Consider the following 20,466-nt stretch of genomic DNA (forward strand, 5'->3'; position numbering starts at 1 on the left):
AATCTATTGGCAAGCTTCCAGAGACATCCCCTCACCACAGAATGAGAGGTGTATCCTCAGTACCGGGGCTTCCTTTGCCCAGGCACTCAGGTGACCACAAGGGGATGAGGTAGACGACCCTGAGGATGGGTAGATGACCCTGAGGATGGGTAGATGGACCTCCAACTATTCAGACAGATTCAGATCAAGCCTAGATATGGCCACGTGGACTGACCCCAGACAGGCAGATAAAAAAAGAAAGAAAGAAAAAGAAAAAAAAAAGATTCCAGATAGGAAAACATAGCTCACCAAATCTGGACATAGAGCTAGATCACTAAATACCCACACCTTCAGAGGGGTTGTCTGTGGCAAAACAGATGGACTTCGGCCAGAGAGACATAAGCCAACCAATAGCCTTTAAGACCAGTCCCAGCCAGTGATCACCAGTCCCCCCAAAATCAGGCCCTCGCTCTGCCTGCTTGACTAACTAGCCAAATGGACTCATAGCCAGACAGAACCCCAGACATAAACAGATCTCAGATGAACTGATACCCACAGACATCCCAGCTAGACTGGGCAGACTGACTGACCTACCAGCTATAGACGGAACGGGACTGTACAGACTTCACAGGTCATCTACGAAACTCCTAACTATCCAGACAGAGGGAGCTCTTCTGACATAGAATTCCTCTTCGGGTGGACACATGGATATGGCTCCTTTTGGTCAGATGGCTGCCAGTTAGCTGAGTCAACCGGCGAGATAGGCAGATATACATCCCTAGTTGGGCATGCGTGAGCTGGATACATCCCACTATTTAGATCATGAGCAGCTAGGCTGACCTGGCATAGTCTTAAGATAGAATCCCAGCTACAGACTGGTGAACTTCCAGCCTTCATCTAGATAAGGACCCCATATAATGGATGGACCTTTGGGTGACAAACTACTTTCAGGTAGAGATAGGCAGATCCCCCACATCAAGATTTGCAAGCCAAATTCCAAGCTAGGTAGATAGACATAAGCTAGCCAGGTTGCCAGGTGGACCCCAACTGACCAGACTTGACCCTGTAGATGAGCCGACAAACCTCCCAAACGTGTACAAATACATCTCCAGCTATACAGGTGGAGGCTCAACAAACTAGAATCTGTCTTAGACAGAACCTGAGGAGGCAGAAAGACCTGTCCAAGATACTGAACACATTGTTCACACAGTCTGTAGTTAGTCAGCCTTGAGCAGAGCAGACAGATATACACTTGTGGCTACCACTTGTGGACATGCCTACAGCCAGCTACACAGACTTCTGGCCTAATAAAACAGATGAACCAAACCCCAGAGTGGCAGACCCATCACCAGCTGGACAGACTAGAGATAGACGACATCACTGGAAAGTACACCCCAGACAGAGTCCTAACTTGACAAAGCCTTAGACAGATGCCTGCCTGAATTGACATGCACACCTCCAGCTAGAGACACATATAGCTAATCCCTCATGCAAACTCCCAATGAGCTAGAAAGATCCCTGACTGGTAAAAGAAATGGATCACCCAGTAAGATAAATAGGACACCATCTAGAAAGACAGAACTTCAAACCTTTCTTGAGATGCAAGAAAGTAGATTCTCTGAGATGGAAAGACAAGAATAAATACATGCACAATGCTCTAATCCTGATCCTGCCTCCCCCCCACCATGAGGCCCACAAACAAGTCAGCATCTGTGTGAAAGCTGTTCATCTGGTCACTTCTGGCTATGCCTTCTGACATTGTGCCTTCTCGAGGCTCTTGGAAAGGCTGACCTGACTTTGATAAGGGTTCCTACCAGGAACTTGCTTAGCTGGGCACACATCACTAAAATGATTAGTATGAGAACTCAGTGGTGAGAAGGTCATAAACTCAGCCCAAGAGCCTTAGGCTGTGCTTCCTGAATGTCGGCTGCAGTCAGCTCCAGACTCCCAGGTTCACAGTGGTCCTGGGAAATCACTTGCCTTTCGAATGTTAGTTAAAAAAAGAGTATGACTTTTTTTCTCATGTTCTCTCTCTTTCTGCTCCTCATCAGGACCTTGGGAGCTCAGTCCAGTGCTCCAATGTGGGGCTCAGTCATTTTCTTCATCTCTCGCCAGGTGGAGGTTCTATGGTGATATGCAAGAAATTCATCAGTATGGCTATAGGAACTGGCCTTTTCAGGCTCCCTCTCCTCAGTTGCCCAAGGAACTAACTGGGGGCGTCTCCCTAGGAACCTGGGAACCCCTCTAGGGTCAAGTCTCTTGACAATCCTCAGATGGCTCCCTAAATTAAGATATATGCTTCCCTGCTCCCATATCCACCCTTCCTGTATCCCAAGCATCCCATTCCTCCGAGCTCTCCCCATTCTCCCCTTCACGCTTTTCTCTCCGCATCTTCCCTTGGCCGCATCTCGCCCCACCCTCAAGTTCCCAATTTTTGCCTGGCGATCGTGTCTACTTCCAATATCCAGGAGGATTACTATATCTTTTTTGGTGGGTTCACCTTCTTATTATCTTCCCAAGGATCCCAAATTATAGGCTTGATGTCCTTTAATTAGAAAGTCAGGACCGTGAGGGAACCTCCACCTGGCAATAGATGAAGAAAATGACTGAGCCCCACATTGGAGCACTGGACTGAGCTCCCAAGGTCCTGATGAGGAGCAGAAGGAGAGAGAACATGAGAAAGAAAGTCAGGACCGTGAGGGGTGCGTTCACCCATGGAGACGGTGGGACAGAACTAATGGGAGATCACCAACTCCAGTTGGAATGGGACTGATGGAACATGCGACCAAACCGGACTCTCTGAATGTGGCCGACAGTGGGGGCTGACTGAGAAGCAAAGGACAATGGTGCTGGGCTCTGATTCTTCTGCATGGACGGGCTCTGTGGGAGCCTTCTCAGCTTGGTCGATCACCTTCCTGGATCTGGGGGGAGTTGGAAGGACCTTGGTCTTAACATAGAGTAGGGAACCCTGATGGCTCCTTGGCCTGGAGAGGGAGGGAGGGGGGTATGGGTGGAGGGGAGGGGAGGGGAGGAGGAGGAGGAGGAGGAGGAGGAGGAGGAGGAGGAGGAGGAGGAGGAGGAGGAGAAGAGATGGAAATTTTTAAATATAAAAAAATAAACCATGAAAAAAAATTGGGATTAGCCCTTGAAAGCAGAAAACATTCTTTTCTTGGTGAAGAAAATTTATTTTCAAGATTTATTATATGTTTGCTATATTATGGCATGTTTTCCTCAGCTCTTCATTTATCACACTTATTATATAATATCCATTCATTAAATGCCATGGAATTACCTTGTAAAAAAAAAAGAGTATGAAACATGACTTATTTGGCCACAGTGTCTACGGCATTGTCAAGTGCTCAAGGAACTTTGTGCCATGAACAGCTCTGCCAACAGGAAGCAGGGGGTGACAGGGGAACCATGGAAATCTTCAGCACCTCCGATGAATCTAAACTCTAAGAGGAAAGTTGGGGTTGATCATACTGAGAGGAAGCTTGGAGCAGAAAAGGGTCAAGGTGCCATTTTTAGAGCCTGGGCTGGGAATGACCACCCTGGACTGACAAAAGGAAGGGCAAAGTGGGGATAGGATGTTATCTGGGGTGTCATCTGGCACATAGGTCAGTCTCAGAAGTGGGAATAGGATGTCATCCGGCACATAGGTCAGTCTCAGAAGTGGGAATAGGATGTCATCCGGCACATAGGTCAGTCTCAGAAGTGGGAATAGGATGTCATCCGGCACATAGGTCAATCTCAGAAGCCAGACTATTGAATTCCTCAGTCCCAAAGAGCAGCAAGGAAAACAGCAAATTCCTGGAAACAGGGAACTATTGCAGAAAGAGGAAGATCAGTTCATCCCGACAAAGAGAAACAAACCAAAGTTCTCTCCTAGGGGCCAGAAGCCGGGACGGTTTGCAGTTGATAGGGTCAGTGCTGAGCTCAGGGAGCGCTGTTCAGGTCTTAGCTGCCCTGTCTGAATGGAAAGAGTGACCGTGCTGAAGTCCAAGAGTGCATCTCAAGGATGGGGAGACTTAGGGTAACTGTTGGCAGGTCCTGGCAGGTCTGTCTTAGAAATCTGCCCTAAGCCATACTGCAGCTCCCTCCTGACTAGACTCCGCAGCCACGTTCCTAACCTTCCTCTTAGTCCCCTTTTGCTCAGGATAAATGCCAGCCTGCTAGTTTTTGTTGCCTTTAATCCTGTATGATAGTTACACTGATTGTCAACTTGACAGAGTCTCGAACCACCTAGGAGACACACATCTTTGTGAGAGTCTATAAATCAGGCTAAGAGAAGTGGGAGGACCCACTCTCAGTGTAGACAGCACCAGGCCCTAGGCTGGACTGAGAAAAAAGCGATCTGAGCGCCTGAACTCTTCTCTGCTTCTGACTGTAGATGTAATGTGACCAGTTGCCTCAGGCTCCCGCTGTGACCTCCTCACCAGGATGGACTATACTCTGGAACTGTGACTCCAAATAAAACCGTCTTTCCATAAGTGGCCTGAATCGGTGTTTTGTCACGTCACAATAGTAGAAACATCACAGATACAGGAAGTGAAGTCTGGTCTAGAAGAAAGTCTTAGGCATTCTTTGATCTTGTTCCAAAGAAATAGGGGTCTTGTCGCTGTTGTTGCTCTGCGTTTGTCTTGTTATACGGGAGATTAAACCTCAGGCCTCAGGCATGGTAGCCTGGTTCTTCATGACTGAGTTATATGCACAACCATCTTTTAGCTATTTATTTATTTTTAAAGTTGAAAACAATTATATGTATGGGTATTTTGCCTGCTTCTATGTCTGTGCCATGTCTTCAAGAAACTGGAGGCGACCACCAGATCCCCTAGAACTGGAGTTACAGATGGCTCTTAACTTCAAATGGGGGCTGGGATTCAAATTCAAGTCTTCTAGAAGAGTAGCCAGTGCTTTTACCCACTGAGCTATTTCTGCAGCTCTTATTTATTTATTTATTTATTTATTTACTTACTTACTTATTGTGGTGGTTTGAAAGTAAAAAGGAGTGGCCCTACTAGGAGTTGTGACCTTGTTGGAGTAGGAAGTATGTCACTGTGGAGGTGGGCTTTGAGATCTCTTATCTCCTCAGGATACAGCTCAGCATCTCATACCGCTTCGTGCTGCCTGCACAAGATGTAGAACTCTCAGCTACCTCTCCGGCGACATGTTTGCTTGTACACTGCCATATTCCACCATGGTGATAATGGACCAAACCTCCGAAGCTGTTAGCTGCCACCTCAGTTAAATGTTTTCCTTTGTAAGAGTTGCTATGGTCATGGTGTCTCTTCACAGCAATAGAAACCCTAACTAAGACAGTTGTTTTGAATCACGTAACTTGGATTGACCTTAAATCACTCTATAGGCCAACGCTGGCCTTCAACGCCTAATTCTGCCTCCATCTCCCAAATTCTGAGACTATTTACACCTGTAATCACGCCTGATTCATCTTTTACTTTTTGAGATGTAGTCTCAGTAAGTTTTCTCAAGTCAGTCTTGAACTAACTCTTTAGGTATATAAATATATCTATATCTATATCTATATCTATATCTATATCTATATCTATATCTATATCTATATCTATATCTATATCTTGAAGTTCTTTTGTTTGGTTGGTTGTTTATCAGACAGGGTTTCTCTGTGTAACCCTGGCTGTCCTGGAGCTTCCTTTGCAGATCAGGCTGGCCTTGAACTCAGAGATCTGCCTGCCTCTGCCTCCTGAGTGCTGGAAGTAAAGGTGTGTGCCACCACACTTGGCTATCTTCAGTTTATAATCCTTCTGCCTCACCTCCAAAGGAACTAATTACAAGTCTGTGCCACCAGGCCCAGCTGTTTTCGTCTTCTTCTTCTTCTTCTTCTTCTTCTTCTTCTTCTTCTTCTTCTTCTTCTCCTTCTCCTTCTCCTTCTCCTTCCTCTTCCTCTTCCTCTTCCTCCTCCTCCTTCTTTTTCTTTGAAATAGACACATTCTTTCTTTCCTTGATAACATAAGGCCTACCATGTTTGCTTCCTTGCTTCATTAAGCAACTATTAATCTACAGTGATATTTTAACAAATAAAGCTTGCCCGAAGATCAGAAGGTAAAACTAAAAACCTAGAGACCAAGTAGTGGTGTCATACACCTTTAATCCCAGAATTTGGGAGACAGACAGATGGGTCTCTGTGAGTTCAAGACCACCCTGGGCTACACAAGGTCAATGCAGAAACAAGTCCAGATGGTGGTAGCTCACACCTTTAATCCCAGTACTAGGGAGTCACATGCCTTTAACCCCAGCACTAAAGGGGAATATAAGACGGGAGGAGACAGAGGCTCAGGGTTCAGTGTACAGTCGCCCAGCCTTGGTAGAGGTGAGACTTCTCTAGTAGCTTGGCTGTTTTGCTTTTCTGATCTTCAGCTTGAACCCCAACATCTGTCTCTGGGTTTTTATTATTCTGCGCTACATTAATCCACCTTTCGAGACTTGGTAGAAGAGGATGTTTGTTGGCTTTATGACTAGTCAGGCATATAGGGAGGAGAATTTTTATGACAATCAAAGTGAAAGCGAAGTTTAACGGTGGCACCGGAATCTGAGATAACCTGCTTGCTAGTAAGGATGGCTTTCAGAGCATCCTGGGGGGTGAAGGAAGACGGCCAAAGGCATCCGTGCATTTCTTGCTTGGCAATGGCGGGTCTCAGGTTGATGATATGGGTGTCGCCAGCCAAGCCCTGGCTATTTCTTGGAGCTGAGGTGGGATACACACCTGTTTTACAGAACTTCCTTCAGAGTTCTGATGGGAACCTGGGAAGACAGGTTCTTGCCTCCAACTCTCAGAGACCCCAAGTCAAGAAAGCGTGAGAAAAGTGGGAACCAGTTTGGGGCCTTGTAAGAAAATATCAGGAGAAAACAGAGGGGTGTTGACAGGGATTAAAAATGTGCAAAGCAGAAGATAATTGGTTTACAGAGAGGCAGAAAACAGAACCAAGACCGTAAACAGGTTTCAGGAGGGTTCGGTGAAAAAGCTGTGCTTTTCTGTTGAGACATCAGGTTTGCCAGTACACCCACTGTGTGAGCCCTGATTAGAACATTTGTCTGACACGTTACGTTTGCTTTGATTATTTATATTTATTTTCAGCAAGGAGTATTTGACTGCATTTTTTGGTCTTTTCTGTCTTCTTCACTGGAGTTTTTCTGCAAAGAATCTTATTAAATTTCTAAGGATGTGTTAGCTGGAAAGCCAAGTTGTTATACATTTTGCACCAGAGGCATTAGCCCAGAGATTCAAATGCAGCATTTATATGGAGCAAAGGGAGGCCCCATGAAAGCGTTGGGGAAAACCCAGGCGGAGTCTCTGAACATAGGTGCCACCTGCTTCCTTGAACAGCTGGAGGTGCAGCTTGTCCTCACTGCCTCAGACAGAGAAAAGACAGCACAACGCCTGCTTGCACCTCATCCTTCCTCATCTCCAGCAAGCATGGGCACTTTTCCTGTGATAACGAAGCAAAGGCTATTTCTGCCAAGGGTTCCTTTTGTGCCATTGCTCTGATCTTTTGCCTTTAGCAATCAGTGGTTGACACACGCAGCTCCAGCGGTTCGTGTCAGGGAAACTCTTCCTTCCAAACCCTGTCCCCTACATCTTTGCCTCTAGGGCCTTATCACAGTGACAACGTAAGGGCTCACCTTCAGTACCACACTAGCTCCCGTTTTCCTCTTCCCTTGAGGTTGTCAGGGGCTTCTGGGCTGAGCAAGAGACCACCCATTCTCATCCTGAGGCTTGAGACATGGTACTTCAGTTTCAAAGCTGGATTTACCACAGGGCTGTGTAAAGTCCATTAAGGGCCCTCATCTCTGTTCAGAGCTTAATCCTACAAACACATATTAGTTACTTTTCTGTTGCTTTGATAAAATACCCTGAGAGAGACAAGGGAGAAGGAGGTTTTTTGGCCAACAGTGTGAGTGTCCAATCCACCATGGCAGTGATGTCCTGGAAGCAGGAGCTGGCAGCGGCTGGTCACGCCGCCCCTGCGTCAGTGTTCAGGAAACAGGGAACAATGAACGCTGGTACTTGGCATCCTTTCTCCTTTTCATTCAGTTCAGGACTCCAGCCTGTGAACCGGTGCTGCTCACTGTTGGGCTCTGTTCTCACCTTAGCTAACCAACCCCACAGACATAGCCAGAGGCTGCCTTCGTCTAGATAATCCCTCGTAGGCATGCCCCAGCCCATGACTGGTCTCTAAGGTAAATATGCATACTGTCACACTGATAATCAGTATTAATGATCACAGCATCATTTTCAGCTGAGAATTTTCAAAGTCTGAACACCATAACCAGTATTTCCCACGATGTCTGCTAAAAAAAGGAGAAAGAAAGCTCGCGGAACTTATGCAAATCATAAATCATAATGGAATCAAGAATACTCTGTAAGCCTTTCTGCATTATGGGGGGAAATATAGGGAGAAAAGATGAAATGTTTCAACGGTGTTTACAGCAGTGCCCTTTACCAAATCCTTCCTCATTCAAGATGAGTCACAGACAAAGGCTGCGCACTCTTCCTGTACCAGAAGCTGAAACAGGAAAGAACCAGTGTCGTACCAGGTACCATCATAAAATTATTTGTAGCATTTCATTCAAATACATGTTTGTTATTCTTCCCTTAGAAATTGCATTAGGAACAGGGCCAGTGGTAAGCATGCCTTTAATCCCAGCATTTGGGAGACAAAGGCAGGAGGATCTCTGAGTTCGAGGTCAGGCTGGTCTACAGAGTGAGTTTCAGGACAGCCAGGGCTACACAGAGAAATCCTGTCTCGAAAAAAAATTGCATTAAGATACTTGTGAATCTATCAGTCTTAACAAATTCAACTGTGGGAATTTCTGAGTTACTCCAGTGGTGTCGTCTCTCTCTGTGTCTGTCAGTCTGTCTGTCTGTCTGTATCTATCTATCTATCTATCTATCTATCTATCTATCTATCTATCTATCTATATCTATCATGTGTGATTGCGCATGTGCCATACACCTATGTGGAAATCAGAGGTCACTTTACCTGCTCGGTCATCTCACCAGACATTTTTAAAAATATGTGTATTAATCATATTTACCTCTATGAACATATACCCATGGGAGACTCTGCATTTTTAAAGTGATGGTGCATATCACACTCTAATGTTAACAAATTAAGAAGAAACACAAATAGCCAAAATAATACTTGAAAAGGTGTCCAACTTCTTTAGCTATCAGGGAAATGCAAATTAAAATGACTTTGAGAGTTTATCTTGTCTCAGGCATCAAGAAAGCAAATGACAAAGTGCCCGTGAGGATGTAGCAAGAGAGAGGGACTCTTTGTCCACCGTGGGTGGGGATGTAAACTTGTGTGGCCGCTATGGAAATTAGTGCAGAGGCACCTTAGCAAGTTGGAAATAGAACTACCAAATGGCCCAGCTATACCACTCTCGGCCTACCTGAAGGCCTTTTTGTCAAGATATTATTAAGACTTGAGCATCCATGTTTGTAACCAGACTGTGTACTCTAGCCAGGAACTAGAGCAGTTGAAATGTCTATCAACAGACGAATCTATTTTTAAAATGTGGTACCCATGCATAACAGAATTCAGTGTGGTCACAAGAAAAATGCAGGGTATGATTGCAATGGGAACTTATTATGTTAGTAAAATGATGCCAGACTCGGAAGGACAGTAGCCACATGTGTCTCATATGTGGAGCCTACATTTAAAATGGCGTGTGTGTGTGTGTGTGTGTGTGTGTGTGTGTGTGTGTGTGTAGGTCACGAAACTGAAGAGGTGATCATGAGAGAGTGATCTTAGGGGAGGCAGAAGTAGATAGGTAACAGGAAAGTAAAGTAGGGTTAGGGTTGGAGTTAAAGGGAAGTAGCATTTGGATCAACTACATGGCTCCTTCATTCTTCTACCTTCTTCAACCCCCTGCTTTTCCAAGATCAAATATATCTACATTTCCGCTCTAGTAATAATTCTGCTAACACACGCTATTTTGCAGAGTCCCATGTCTGTTTTATTGAGCATCTGTACTCCTAGTTTAGTTCTTTTTTGTATTTTTATATTTTTGAGTATTTCAGTTCTAATATGGACTTGAGGACATGGTATTTGGGTTAGTGGAATGCTTTAAAAGTTATGAGCTTGGGGCTGGAGAGGTGGCTCAGAGGTTAAGAGCACTGACTGCTCTTCCAGAGGTCCTGAGTTCAAATCCCAGCAACCACACGGTGGCTCCCAACCATCTGTGATGAGATCCAATGCCCTCTTCTGGTATGCAGGCAAACATGGAGGCTGAACAGTGTATATAATAAATAAATAAATCTTTTAAAAAAAAGTTATGGGTTTGTGCATGTGCGGGTGTGCACGTGTGTGTGTGTGTGTGTGTGTGTGTGTGTGCGCGCATGCGCATGTGTGTGTGCATGTAGTTTTGGTTTTGAGACATGGTTTCACCATGTAACCCTGGATGGCCTGGAACTTACTATGTGTAGAACAAACTGGCTTTGATCTACCCACCTGCGCCTCCCAGCGCTAGACTTAAAGGCATGTGCCACCACACCCAGCGCAATGAATCAGTTTTTAAAACTTGAAAAACACCATGTTTTCTCAACCCTGAGGACAGGAAGTGGAAATAGTCAGTGGTTACTGAAGAGTTCAAGAGAAAAAGGCATGGGTGCAGAGGTGGAAAGAAAACCAAGGATTCTCACAGGACTGACCAGCCCCAAGGAGAGGCATGGGAGAGGAGCTTCTTCTGCAGTTTGTACTGTAACAGGACCCCAGACCTTAGCACAACTGACTCCATGATGGAAATACCATTCAGGCTGTAAGACTCAGTATGCACACAACACCTGCTAAAATAAAACATAGGCCTCATCCATCAAACTCCATATAGTTCTGGAAAAAAAAAATCCCTAAATGTACTAACTTTGCTTTTTGGTTTCTGCTTCTGGCTAACTGTTCTTGTTGACTGAAGTACGCCAACCCAGGGCATGGTTTTTATGCTTAAAAGCTCACCCTGAGAAAGGCTGGGATCCTGAGCATCCTGTATAGCTTTTCTATTGACTTAAACCCATGTCAGAGGAGTACCAAGTGCCAGCACCAAGCAGGAGCCGACCACACGGCGCCTGCTCCTCAGGGCCACAGAATCAGAGCTGCTGGGTCTAGGCAGGTGCACAAGGTGTTGCAGTCATGTTGATGTCAGGGAGGAGCTTAAGCCGTGAGGGTTCACTTGGGTTCAGGGTCCATGGTCCATCACGGGGGGGGGGGGGGGTTATCGGGGGGGTGGGGAGGTAGCACGGCAACAGGAGCATCAAGGCAGCTGATCTCATTATGTCCACAGTCAGGAAGCTGGGAGAGACAGATGCCGGTGCTAGCTCATTCTCTCCGTTGCTCGAGTCCAGGACTCCATCCCACATGATGGTGCTACCCACATTCAAGGTCTTTCTGGAAGCCTCCTCACACACGCCCTGAGAAGTGTGTTTTCCACGGTGTTTCTAAACTAAGTCGTGTTGACGACAAGGACTTCATCAATTTGAGTTCTTAGCTCCATTCTGAGCAAATTCACACAGTACACATTCAGATATATGTCCATGTTCACGCGGTGACTTTTCTTTTTGCCTAGAACTATCCAGGGATAGCCAAGTGCAAACAAGGTTAAAGCCCGGGATTGGTCTGGGGTGTGTGTGTGTGTGTGTGTGTTTTTGTTGTTGTTTAATACAGTTGGAAGGAGCAGATAAATGGCCTGCCTCTGATAGGACTGACAACTGTAGAGGCCCCAAAGACAAGCCTAAAAATGTTCTAGGGTGACTCTCGGTGCATCTTCACACAGGCCTAGGTACTGCCGCTGACTTCCTGAGACAGTTGCAGATAAGAGAGGTGCTGCTTATTTTTTTCCCCCTTTTGGTCACATTTCAGAAGCAGACACCTTTGGCTTTCTGAGTCAAGGTTTTGCTACATAGCCCTGGCTGCCCTTGAATTTTCAATGCTTCCGCCTCTGCCTCCACTTGCTGGAACTTACCGGTGTGTGCCTCCGCGATGGGTATGCTCCTTGTTTCGTGTTGTGCACACGCAGTTCTCCAACAGGTGGTTAGCTACACAATTATCACCGCAGCATCTGTCCGGGATGTCAGAGCCTCCCTGCCATAGGTTATTGGTCTTCTTTTATGTCCAGTGTCTACAGAGCCACTTTCCAATACAGGAACTGTTGGGGTCATGTGGGTATCTGAATTAATTAGAATGAAGTAAAATGAAAAGAACCCAGTCTCTCAGTTGGACTGGCCACACTCAGGGTGCTCAGTAAGTACATGTGTTTTTGGAAACTGTGAGGGGCATGAGCCTAGAACCTCCCATAGTGGTGAAAATGCTGTTGGATGCTGTTGCAGAGAACAGCCAGGCTTGGCAGGCACTGATCTGGGTTGTCAGTCATGTGGTTTGGAACACACAGCAAAGTTTGTACAGGGGCTTGAATCTGAACTCTTGGGATAACCGTCAGATCTAAATGGCAGATGCATGATGGCTGTTGAGGAGGACACATGCCTGCCTCCGGAAACAGGCCGCAGAGGTGGACACACGCCTGCCTTCCGAAACAGGCCGCAGAGGTGGACACACGCCTGCCTCCGGAAACAGGCGGTAGAAAAGCCTGATGCAGTGTGGTCCCGGCCCTGCCGTTACCTTCCTTTTACTTGACACCTTTGTGTCTTTGCTTGAGTTCTTTGGGCTTCAATTGTTTTCCTTCTCAAATGCTATGATTTTGCCCCTTTGCCCAGATCCTGGCATAGTAAGGAGATGGAGATGCTTAGTGTAAATTTAATGAGAGAAACAGTTTTGATTTTCTGATAAATTGCCTAGACTATCCCAAAAGACTCACAAAGAGAACCGCAAAGTTGGATAAGAAAGAAACCACTATGACCCTTTTAGCATTTGACTCTTGGCACTCTTGAAAACGTGTTAATAGTTGTTTTTCATTTTGGGCTTTCTCTCTCTGTTTTTTTTTTTTTTTTTTTTTTTTTTTTTTTTTTTTTTGAGGCAGGGCTTTTCCGCGTAGCTCTGGCTGTTGTAGAACCTGCTCTGTAGAAGAGGCTGGCCTTGAACTCACTTCAAGGGGCTGTTTATCCACCCTTGCCTTGCCGTGAGGCGTGTGCCAAACTTATGATCCTCAATTTTAAGATGGGTTCTTTATTTGCAGGGGTTTCCAAGCCTCTAATTCTAAGAGAAATTGAACAGGTTTCAATGTTTATGATGACATTCATATCTCTTGTTATTTCTCCACTGGTTCTTCATCTTTTTCTTTTTTAAAAAATATTTATTTATTTATTTATTTATTTATTTATTTATTTATTATGTATACAATATTCTGTCTGTGTATATGCCTGCAGGCCAGACTTCATTACAGATGGTTATGAGCCACCATGTGGTTGCCGAGAATTGAACTCAGGACCTTTGGAAGAGCAGGCAATGCTCTTAATCACTGAGCCATCTCTCCAGCCCCCTTCGTCTTTTTCTTTGCATATTAAGAACAAAGGTCACCACCATCTTTATGGGTAGGGAGTGTCTTGGATATGGTGGACAACCAACAAGGTGAATATCTGTGTGCTTTGAGCCACCATCAGATCACTTACAAGACTTTACTCTCGGAAAAGAGCTAAGCCTTCAACGGAAGGGGGCAGCTGTCTACCCAATAGTATTCATTAAAAAAAATGGAAACAGTAAGGAAAGCAAAACTGTTTTGAGACCGCACGGAATGCAATGCAGAATGCTTCTGAGTGCAGCAAGCCGCAAGCAAAGCAGTTCCCCAAGAACAATGGCTGAAGTACAACATGCCAACAGCCTCATGAAAATGACCCATTCCTGGAAGGGAATATGGAAAACCGAAAACAATGGTGGGTGTGAGATGGAACAGCAGGAGACACTTCTAGTGATAGGCAGTAGAGTCATCAGGAGGTGGAGGGGGTAAGGGTGGGTGCGCGAGAAGAGGTGCAGCCCTTCTGGAAATATGCATGTACAACAAACACATCAAGCTTTGAAGGTCCCCTCACACCTGCTGCTTCACCAGCCTCAGCCACAGCTGCACAACTTTGTGCTATTTGTCTTGGGTCTCTTCGCCTATTTTCTGCTACTATAATTGAATATGGTTAGAATAAACCCTGAACAAGCCGTGTCAATCCTGGCCAGGGCCCTGTGTTGAAACTCTAGCTCCTCTGCCTTCAATGTCTTTGCCTACCTCAGTCTCCTGCTATAGCCTACATCAATACAGCCCAGGGCAAGGCGGTTTCTAAAGACAAAGCAGCCTCCTCTCAATAAACAACTCAAAGAAGGAGAAACTGCAGGCTTTCACTTCGCCTCAGCAGCTGAGTCTAATTTCCCACTCCCCAAAGCTCTTCTATTGACCCCGGGCATCCCCTTCAGCTTTAGCAGACACCCCTTTCTTGATGACATCAGAGGCGTCTCATCTCTGCCTCCGGTCCCTTTAAGCAGCCTCAGAAATGTAACAAATACCCTAGCTGGAAATTTCTTGAGAGTAAAGGTTTCTTTGGGTTACTTAGTTTTTGGAGGCAGAAAAGGGCCAACGATAGAAAGTGGCTGCTCTTCCAGAGGACCCGAGTTCTGATTTTCTTTGTGTGTATTTTGTTGTTGTTGTTTAATGCATGGTCTCTCCGTGTCACTCTGGTTGGCCTGGAAATCACTATGTAGCCAGGTCTCCAGTGCTCTGGCTATGCTCAAGCTATGGCCTTGAGTTTATAACCATCCTCCTGCCTCTTAAGATCAGAATTCTGTTCCAAACACCTATCTCAGGCATCAAACAATTGCCCTTTTCAGGCACTAGCACACGCCGACACAAACATATATAAATTAAAAAAAATCAAATAAAAGATGACAGCTGGGCACACATCTTTAATCCCCAGAACTCAAGAGGCAGAGGCAGGCAGATATCTACAAATTCAAGGCCAGCCTGTTCTACATTATGAGTTCCAGGACAGTCAGGGCTGTGGAGAGAGACTCTACCTCAAACAAACATACAAACAAACAAGACTTACAGGCATCAGGGCTGTGACTCAATGGTAAAGTGCTTGTCTTTCTCAGATGAGGTCATAGGACCATACACAGAACTGGGGGGTGGGGACACGGGGAGGAAGTCCTATAACTGAAATTAGTGAGTATACGACAGTTAATACTGTCAACTTTGTAAGGATCTAGAATCACATAGAAGCCAAGCTTCTGGGCACGACTGTGAGGAACGGGGACATTTGGTCTGGCACAGTTGTTAATTTTAACATTGCATGACAATGACTACAGCGAAGGAGGAGGAGGAGTTTTCTCTTAGGTTCTTCTGTTTTTAAAGAGACACAAATGAAGTGAGGTAGGGCTGGAGAGATGGCTCAGAGGTTAAGAGCACTGGCTGCTCTTCCAGAGGTCCTGAGTTCAATTCCCAGCAACCACAGGGTGGATCACAACCATCTGTAACAAGATCTGGTGCCGTCTTCTGGCCTGCAGGGATACATGCAGGCAGAACACTGTATACATAATAAATAAATCTTAAAATAAGTAATGCATATTATTCAGATTTACCCAAGGAGATCTGAAGAGAGGAGCTGCTCTCAACACCACCTCTTGGGAGGAACACAGGGTGAGAAACACTGACACCCCAGGAGTTCAGTAAGACTTTTTGATCAAATCTGTCATGGCAGTCCGGGGTGTGATGGGAGAATTGTGGATGATTTGATTTTCTTTTTTTTTATATTTGTTTGTTTATTTATTTATTTATTATGGATATAATATTCTGTCTGTGTGTATGTCTATAGGTCAGAAGAGGGCAGCCGACCTCATTTACAGATGGTTGTGAGCCACCATGTGGTTGCCGGGAATTGAACTTAGGACCTTTGGAAGAGCAGGCAATGCTCTTAACCACTGAGCCATCTCTCCAGCCCCCTGATTTGATTTTCTTGCCTCAAAAATAATTTTCATTTTCTTCGCTTAGGTACTTTCCTTTAATAGACTCATAATAACACAGAATTGTATATATTAGTGCTAGGTTTCAATACCTGTGTGTATTTCATGATGTTAAATCAGGGTAAGTGTATTAATTGTCTTACTTATTATTTCTAGATGTTGAAATGTTTTAAAATCGTTCTTTTCCCTTTTAAAATATCTAGCCCATTACTATTATCCAGTCACGTTACTATGTAATAGCCTACCAGAACGTCTACCTAACTGAACTTAGCTCTCAAACCATCTTACCAAATGGATTCAGAAATATACGAGAACTAATAAGTATTTAGAACTATATGAGAATCATAGCTGGGCCGTGGTGGCGCAAGCCTTTAATCCCAGCACTCGGGAGGCAGAGGCGGGCTGATCTTTGTGAGTTCGAGGCCAGCCTGATCTACAAGAGCTAGTTCCAGGACAGGCTCCAAAGCTACAGAGAAACCCTGTCTCAAAAAACCAAGGAGAGAGAGAGAGAGAGAGAGAGAGAGAGAGAGAGAGAGAGAGAGAGAGAGAGAGAGAGAGACTAAGCCAGGGTGATTGCAAAGACAGCAGTTACTCCAGGTGGCGAAAAGCACAGCTTACTTTTACGACCACAGAATGACCAAGACATCAGAATGTTAAAAGAGTGGCTGTGAACAGGTTGAGGCCAAAGCCCCGGATGTGCTCCCCCCCATTAGGTTAGACTTGGCTACTTGTTACGATATTCCAATTAAAAAGGTGAGTCATGGTGAGACACAGAGGAAGGAGGCTTAATAATGTGCAGGTTGAGAATGAACGGATAAAAGGGTCCAGGGACCCCCAAGTTCACCTTCTCATACTGCCGTGAGCTCGCGGTCTGGTTGGCGGTCGTCTCAGTTCTGTAACTGCTGTCTGGGGGTTGGGGCAACCTCCAACAGCACAGGGCTCTGACAAGAATCCGTGGAGTCGGCAAGGCTAGACTTTTCTATCTGAGGGGCGTTAGGAAGAAAGGCCCTCACAAACTCCCTAGATGTTTTCCTTCTTTATTCCACCTTCCTTCATGTTTTCCCACAGATTTTATACCCCAACGGGATCTTCCAGGCAGTACGAGAGTCCAAACAGTCGCATCCCATTTCTCAAGGGAATGTCATAGGGGAAAACCATGGTTTTCATCTCCCTCATATGACTAAACATTATGTATTGCAGGTAAAAAAAACAAATTATCCCAAGAACCCACACACATTCATACCCAAGAAACTAGTTATAGATTAACTGTGTGGACAAGCAAGGTGTTCTTGTCAGGTCTTTTACTGGCCTGCTGCATTTTTCAGTTACAAAGAAAGGGCCAGTTACTTTGTTACTTATCTTGAAAGGTAATCTTATAAGGAATCTTAATGAAATCACAAGCCTAAACTTTTATATATGAAAAAGAATCAGTCAGCTCTACTTTAAATCCTTAGGGTACATATCCATTCACTAGTTTTTTTTTAATATCAGGATTTTGAGGGCAGAAATGGGTATACGGAATTAATCATTACCTTTGGTCATCAACCAAACCTAGCAAAGAGAGTAAGTACGTCAACCAATAATAACTGGGCTGTTTTGTTCTTGCTCCCTGACCTTAAAGAGCTCCTCATTCATCTATGTGCCTTTCTGAAACTTTAGATTGTCTTCTTGGGTTTTTCACCTCAAGGTAATTTTTTTAAAAAAATCTTACACTAACTTTGTTATTTTAAACACTTTCTTTCAGCTGTGATACACTCTGAGACCCGTGAACACATCCCCCAACATTAAAAATGAAGAGAATTTAAACCAGCTGGGCTAATGGGACTCAATTGTTAGCCATTAACTTGAGCTACAATCCATGCAGCTCCTTAGGTGAGATTTCACAGACCCTGGCTGTGAAACATGTCCTTATATTTGTTTTTATGTATCAAAACTCTGCATAGGCTATCATTATTATTATCAAATTAGACAGTGCAGCTTAGGGAGGGGTCATCTTCTCAACAATCCACAGGTAAAAATGTCCAGTAGAACGGGATGTTTCCAAGAGATAAGCACATTATATTACAGGCAATGGAGATCTCCCCATGGCCACTCACACCATGCTAGACAGAACAGAGAGAGAGAGAGAGAGAGAGAGAGAGAGAGAGAGAGAGAGAGAGAGAGAGAGAGAGAGAGCTGCAGCAAAGATGCAAAGGCACACAGGGTCTGCAGTCCCGTGGCCTTGCCTAAACGAGATTGGCCAGTCAGAGGATGCCCTTCTGCTGGGCTGACACCTGGAACTTCCATTGCAACTTGGGGCTCCTCTGGCACGGCCCATGGCAGTTCTGGTTCTGCAAGGCAGCCCCAGGAAGTCCTTGTTACTGCAGGGGATGAACTGGCTCTTAGGATAACTGACTTCACCCAGAGGGTGGTCTGTCCTTGGATGATTTGCTGTTTCTGAGGTCTAAAGTAACTGCAGATTTAAGATGATGGTGGGGCCCTTTAGGTGCCATTTGGAAGTCTGGAACAGAGCGTGAAGGGTGAGATTGTGGCAGAAAGATGGTGGTTATCTTATCTTTGAACTTCAGCTTTGAAGGCTTAGGAGATAGGTTAGGTCTTACCAGTTTCCGAGCAGAAGCTCCCAAGGCACGGGCATGCCTATGCACACATGGAAGCAGGAGGACCTGCTGCTGAATAGAAAGACAGTAGAGATTATGGAAACATGAGAAGGGGAAGAACCCCTTACCCAGGAAGTTGAAGCTAGTGAGACTGCGCTCTGACCACTCAGAGAAAGGTACAGGACTGCTTTGTGCTAGGAATTAAGACTCAGTCAGACCCATCTGGGTCTGGTTGCCTGATTGATTGGGCATGGCTACATACCCTTCCACAGAAATAGAACTTTTTCTTCTTCTTTTTTATTGTTCTCTCATACATTACATCCGGACCACAGCCTCTCCTCCCTCCAATCCTCCCAGCCCCCTCTCCAACCCCGCCACTCCCTTCTCTCTCAGATCCACTGCTCCCTCATTTTCCTTCAGAAAAAAGAACAGGTCTTCCAGGGATGTTAACAGAAGACAGCATAACAAGCATACTAGGCACAAACCCTCATATCAAGGCTGGGAGAGGCAACCCAGGAGAAGGAAAAGGGTCCCGAGAGCAGGCCAAAGAGTCAGAGACAAACCTCACTCTATCAAGTGAGTAAATACTATGTTTGTTTTTCTGGGTCTGAGTTATCTCAGGATGATTTTTTTTCTTGTTCCATCCATTTGCCTGCAAATTTCCTGATGTCATTGTTTTTAACAGCTGAGTAATACTCCATTGTGTAAATGAACCATATTTTCTTTGTCCATTCTGCAGCTGAGGGATATCTAGGTTGTTTCCAGTTTCTGGCTATTATGAATACAGCTGCTCTGAACATAGTTGAGCACGTGTCCCTGTGGTAGCATGGAGCATTCTTTGGGTATGTGCCCAAGAGTATCATAGCTCGATCATGAGGTAGATTGATTTCTAATTTTCTGATGAACTGACATACTGATTTCCATAGTGGCTGTAGAAGTTTGCCCTCCAACAGCAACAGAGAAGTGTTCTTCTTGGTCCACATCACCTCCAGCATGAGCTGTCATTTGTGGTTTTGATCTTAGCTGTTTTGACAGATGTAAGATGGAATCACAGAGTCATTTTGATTTACTCTTCCCTGATGGTTAAGGATGATGAACATTTCTTTAAGTGTTTCTGGGCCATTTGAGAGTCCTTTTTTGAGAATCCCCTGTTTAGATCTGTACATTATTTTTAATTTGATTTGTTGATGTTGTTGTTGTTGACATATTTGGGTATTAGCCCTCTGTCAGATATGGGGTTGGTGAAGGTCTTTCCCCATTCTGTAGGCTGTTCTTTTGACCTATTGGCAGTGCCTTTTACCTTATAAGAGCTTTGCAGTTTCATGAAGTTCCATTTATGGATTGTTGATCTTAGTGCCTGTAGTTTTGGTGTTCTGTTCAATAACTTGTCTCCTGTGCCAACGATTCAAGGCTATGTGCCAACGATTCAAGACTATTATGTACTTTTTCTTTTATCAGGCTCAGTGTATCTGATTTTGCGTTAAGGTCTTTGATCAGCTTGGACTTAAGTTTTATACAGGGTGATTAATACAATCTATTCAAATATTTCTACATGCTGAAATACAGTTAGAGCAGCACCATTTGTTGAAGATGCTTTCTTTTTTTCAATGTGTGTGTGTCTTTTTTTCTGACTTTTTTTTTTATATAAAAAGCAGGTGTTCAGGGGCTGGAGAGATGGCTCAGTGGTTAAGAGCACTGGCTGCTCTTCCAGAGGTCCTGAGTTCAATTCCCAGCAACCACATGATGGCTCACAACCATCCGTAATGAGATCTAGTATCCTCTTCTGGCGTGCAGGTGTACATGGAGGCAGAATGTTGTATACATAATAAATATATAAATAAATATTTTTTAAAAAAGCAGGTGTCTATAGGAGTGTAGATTTGCATCTGGGTCTTCAATTCAATTCTGTTGATCAACCTGTTGTTTTTATGTCAATACTATGAAGTGTTTATTACTGTAGCTCTGTA

The sequence above is a fragment of the Arvicola amphibius genome, chromosome 9 (genome assembly GCF_903992535.2).
Source record: "Arvicola amphibius chromosome 9, mArvAmp1.2, whole genome shotgun sequence".
Classification (NCBI taxonomy): domain Eukaryota; kingdom Metazoa; phylum Chordata; class Mammalia; order Rodentia; family Cricetidae; genus Arvicola; species Arvicola amphibius.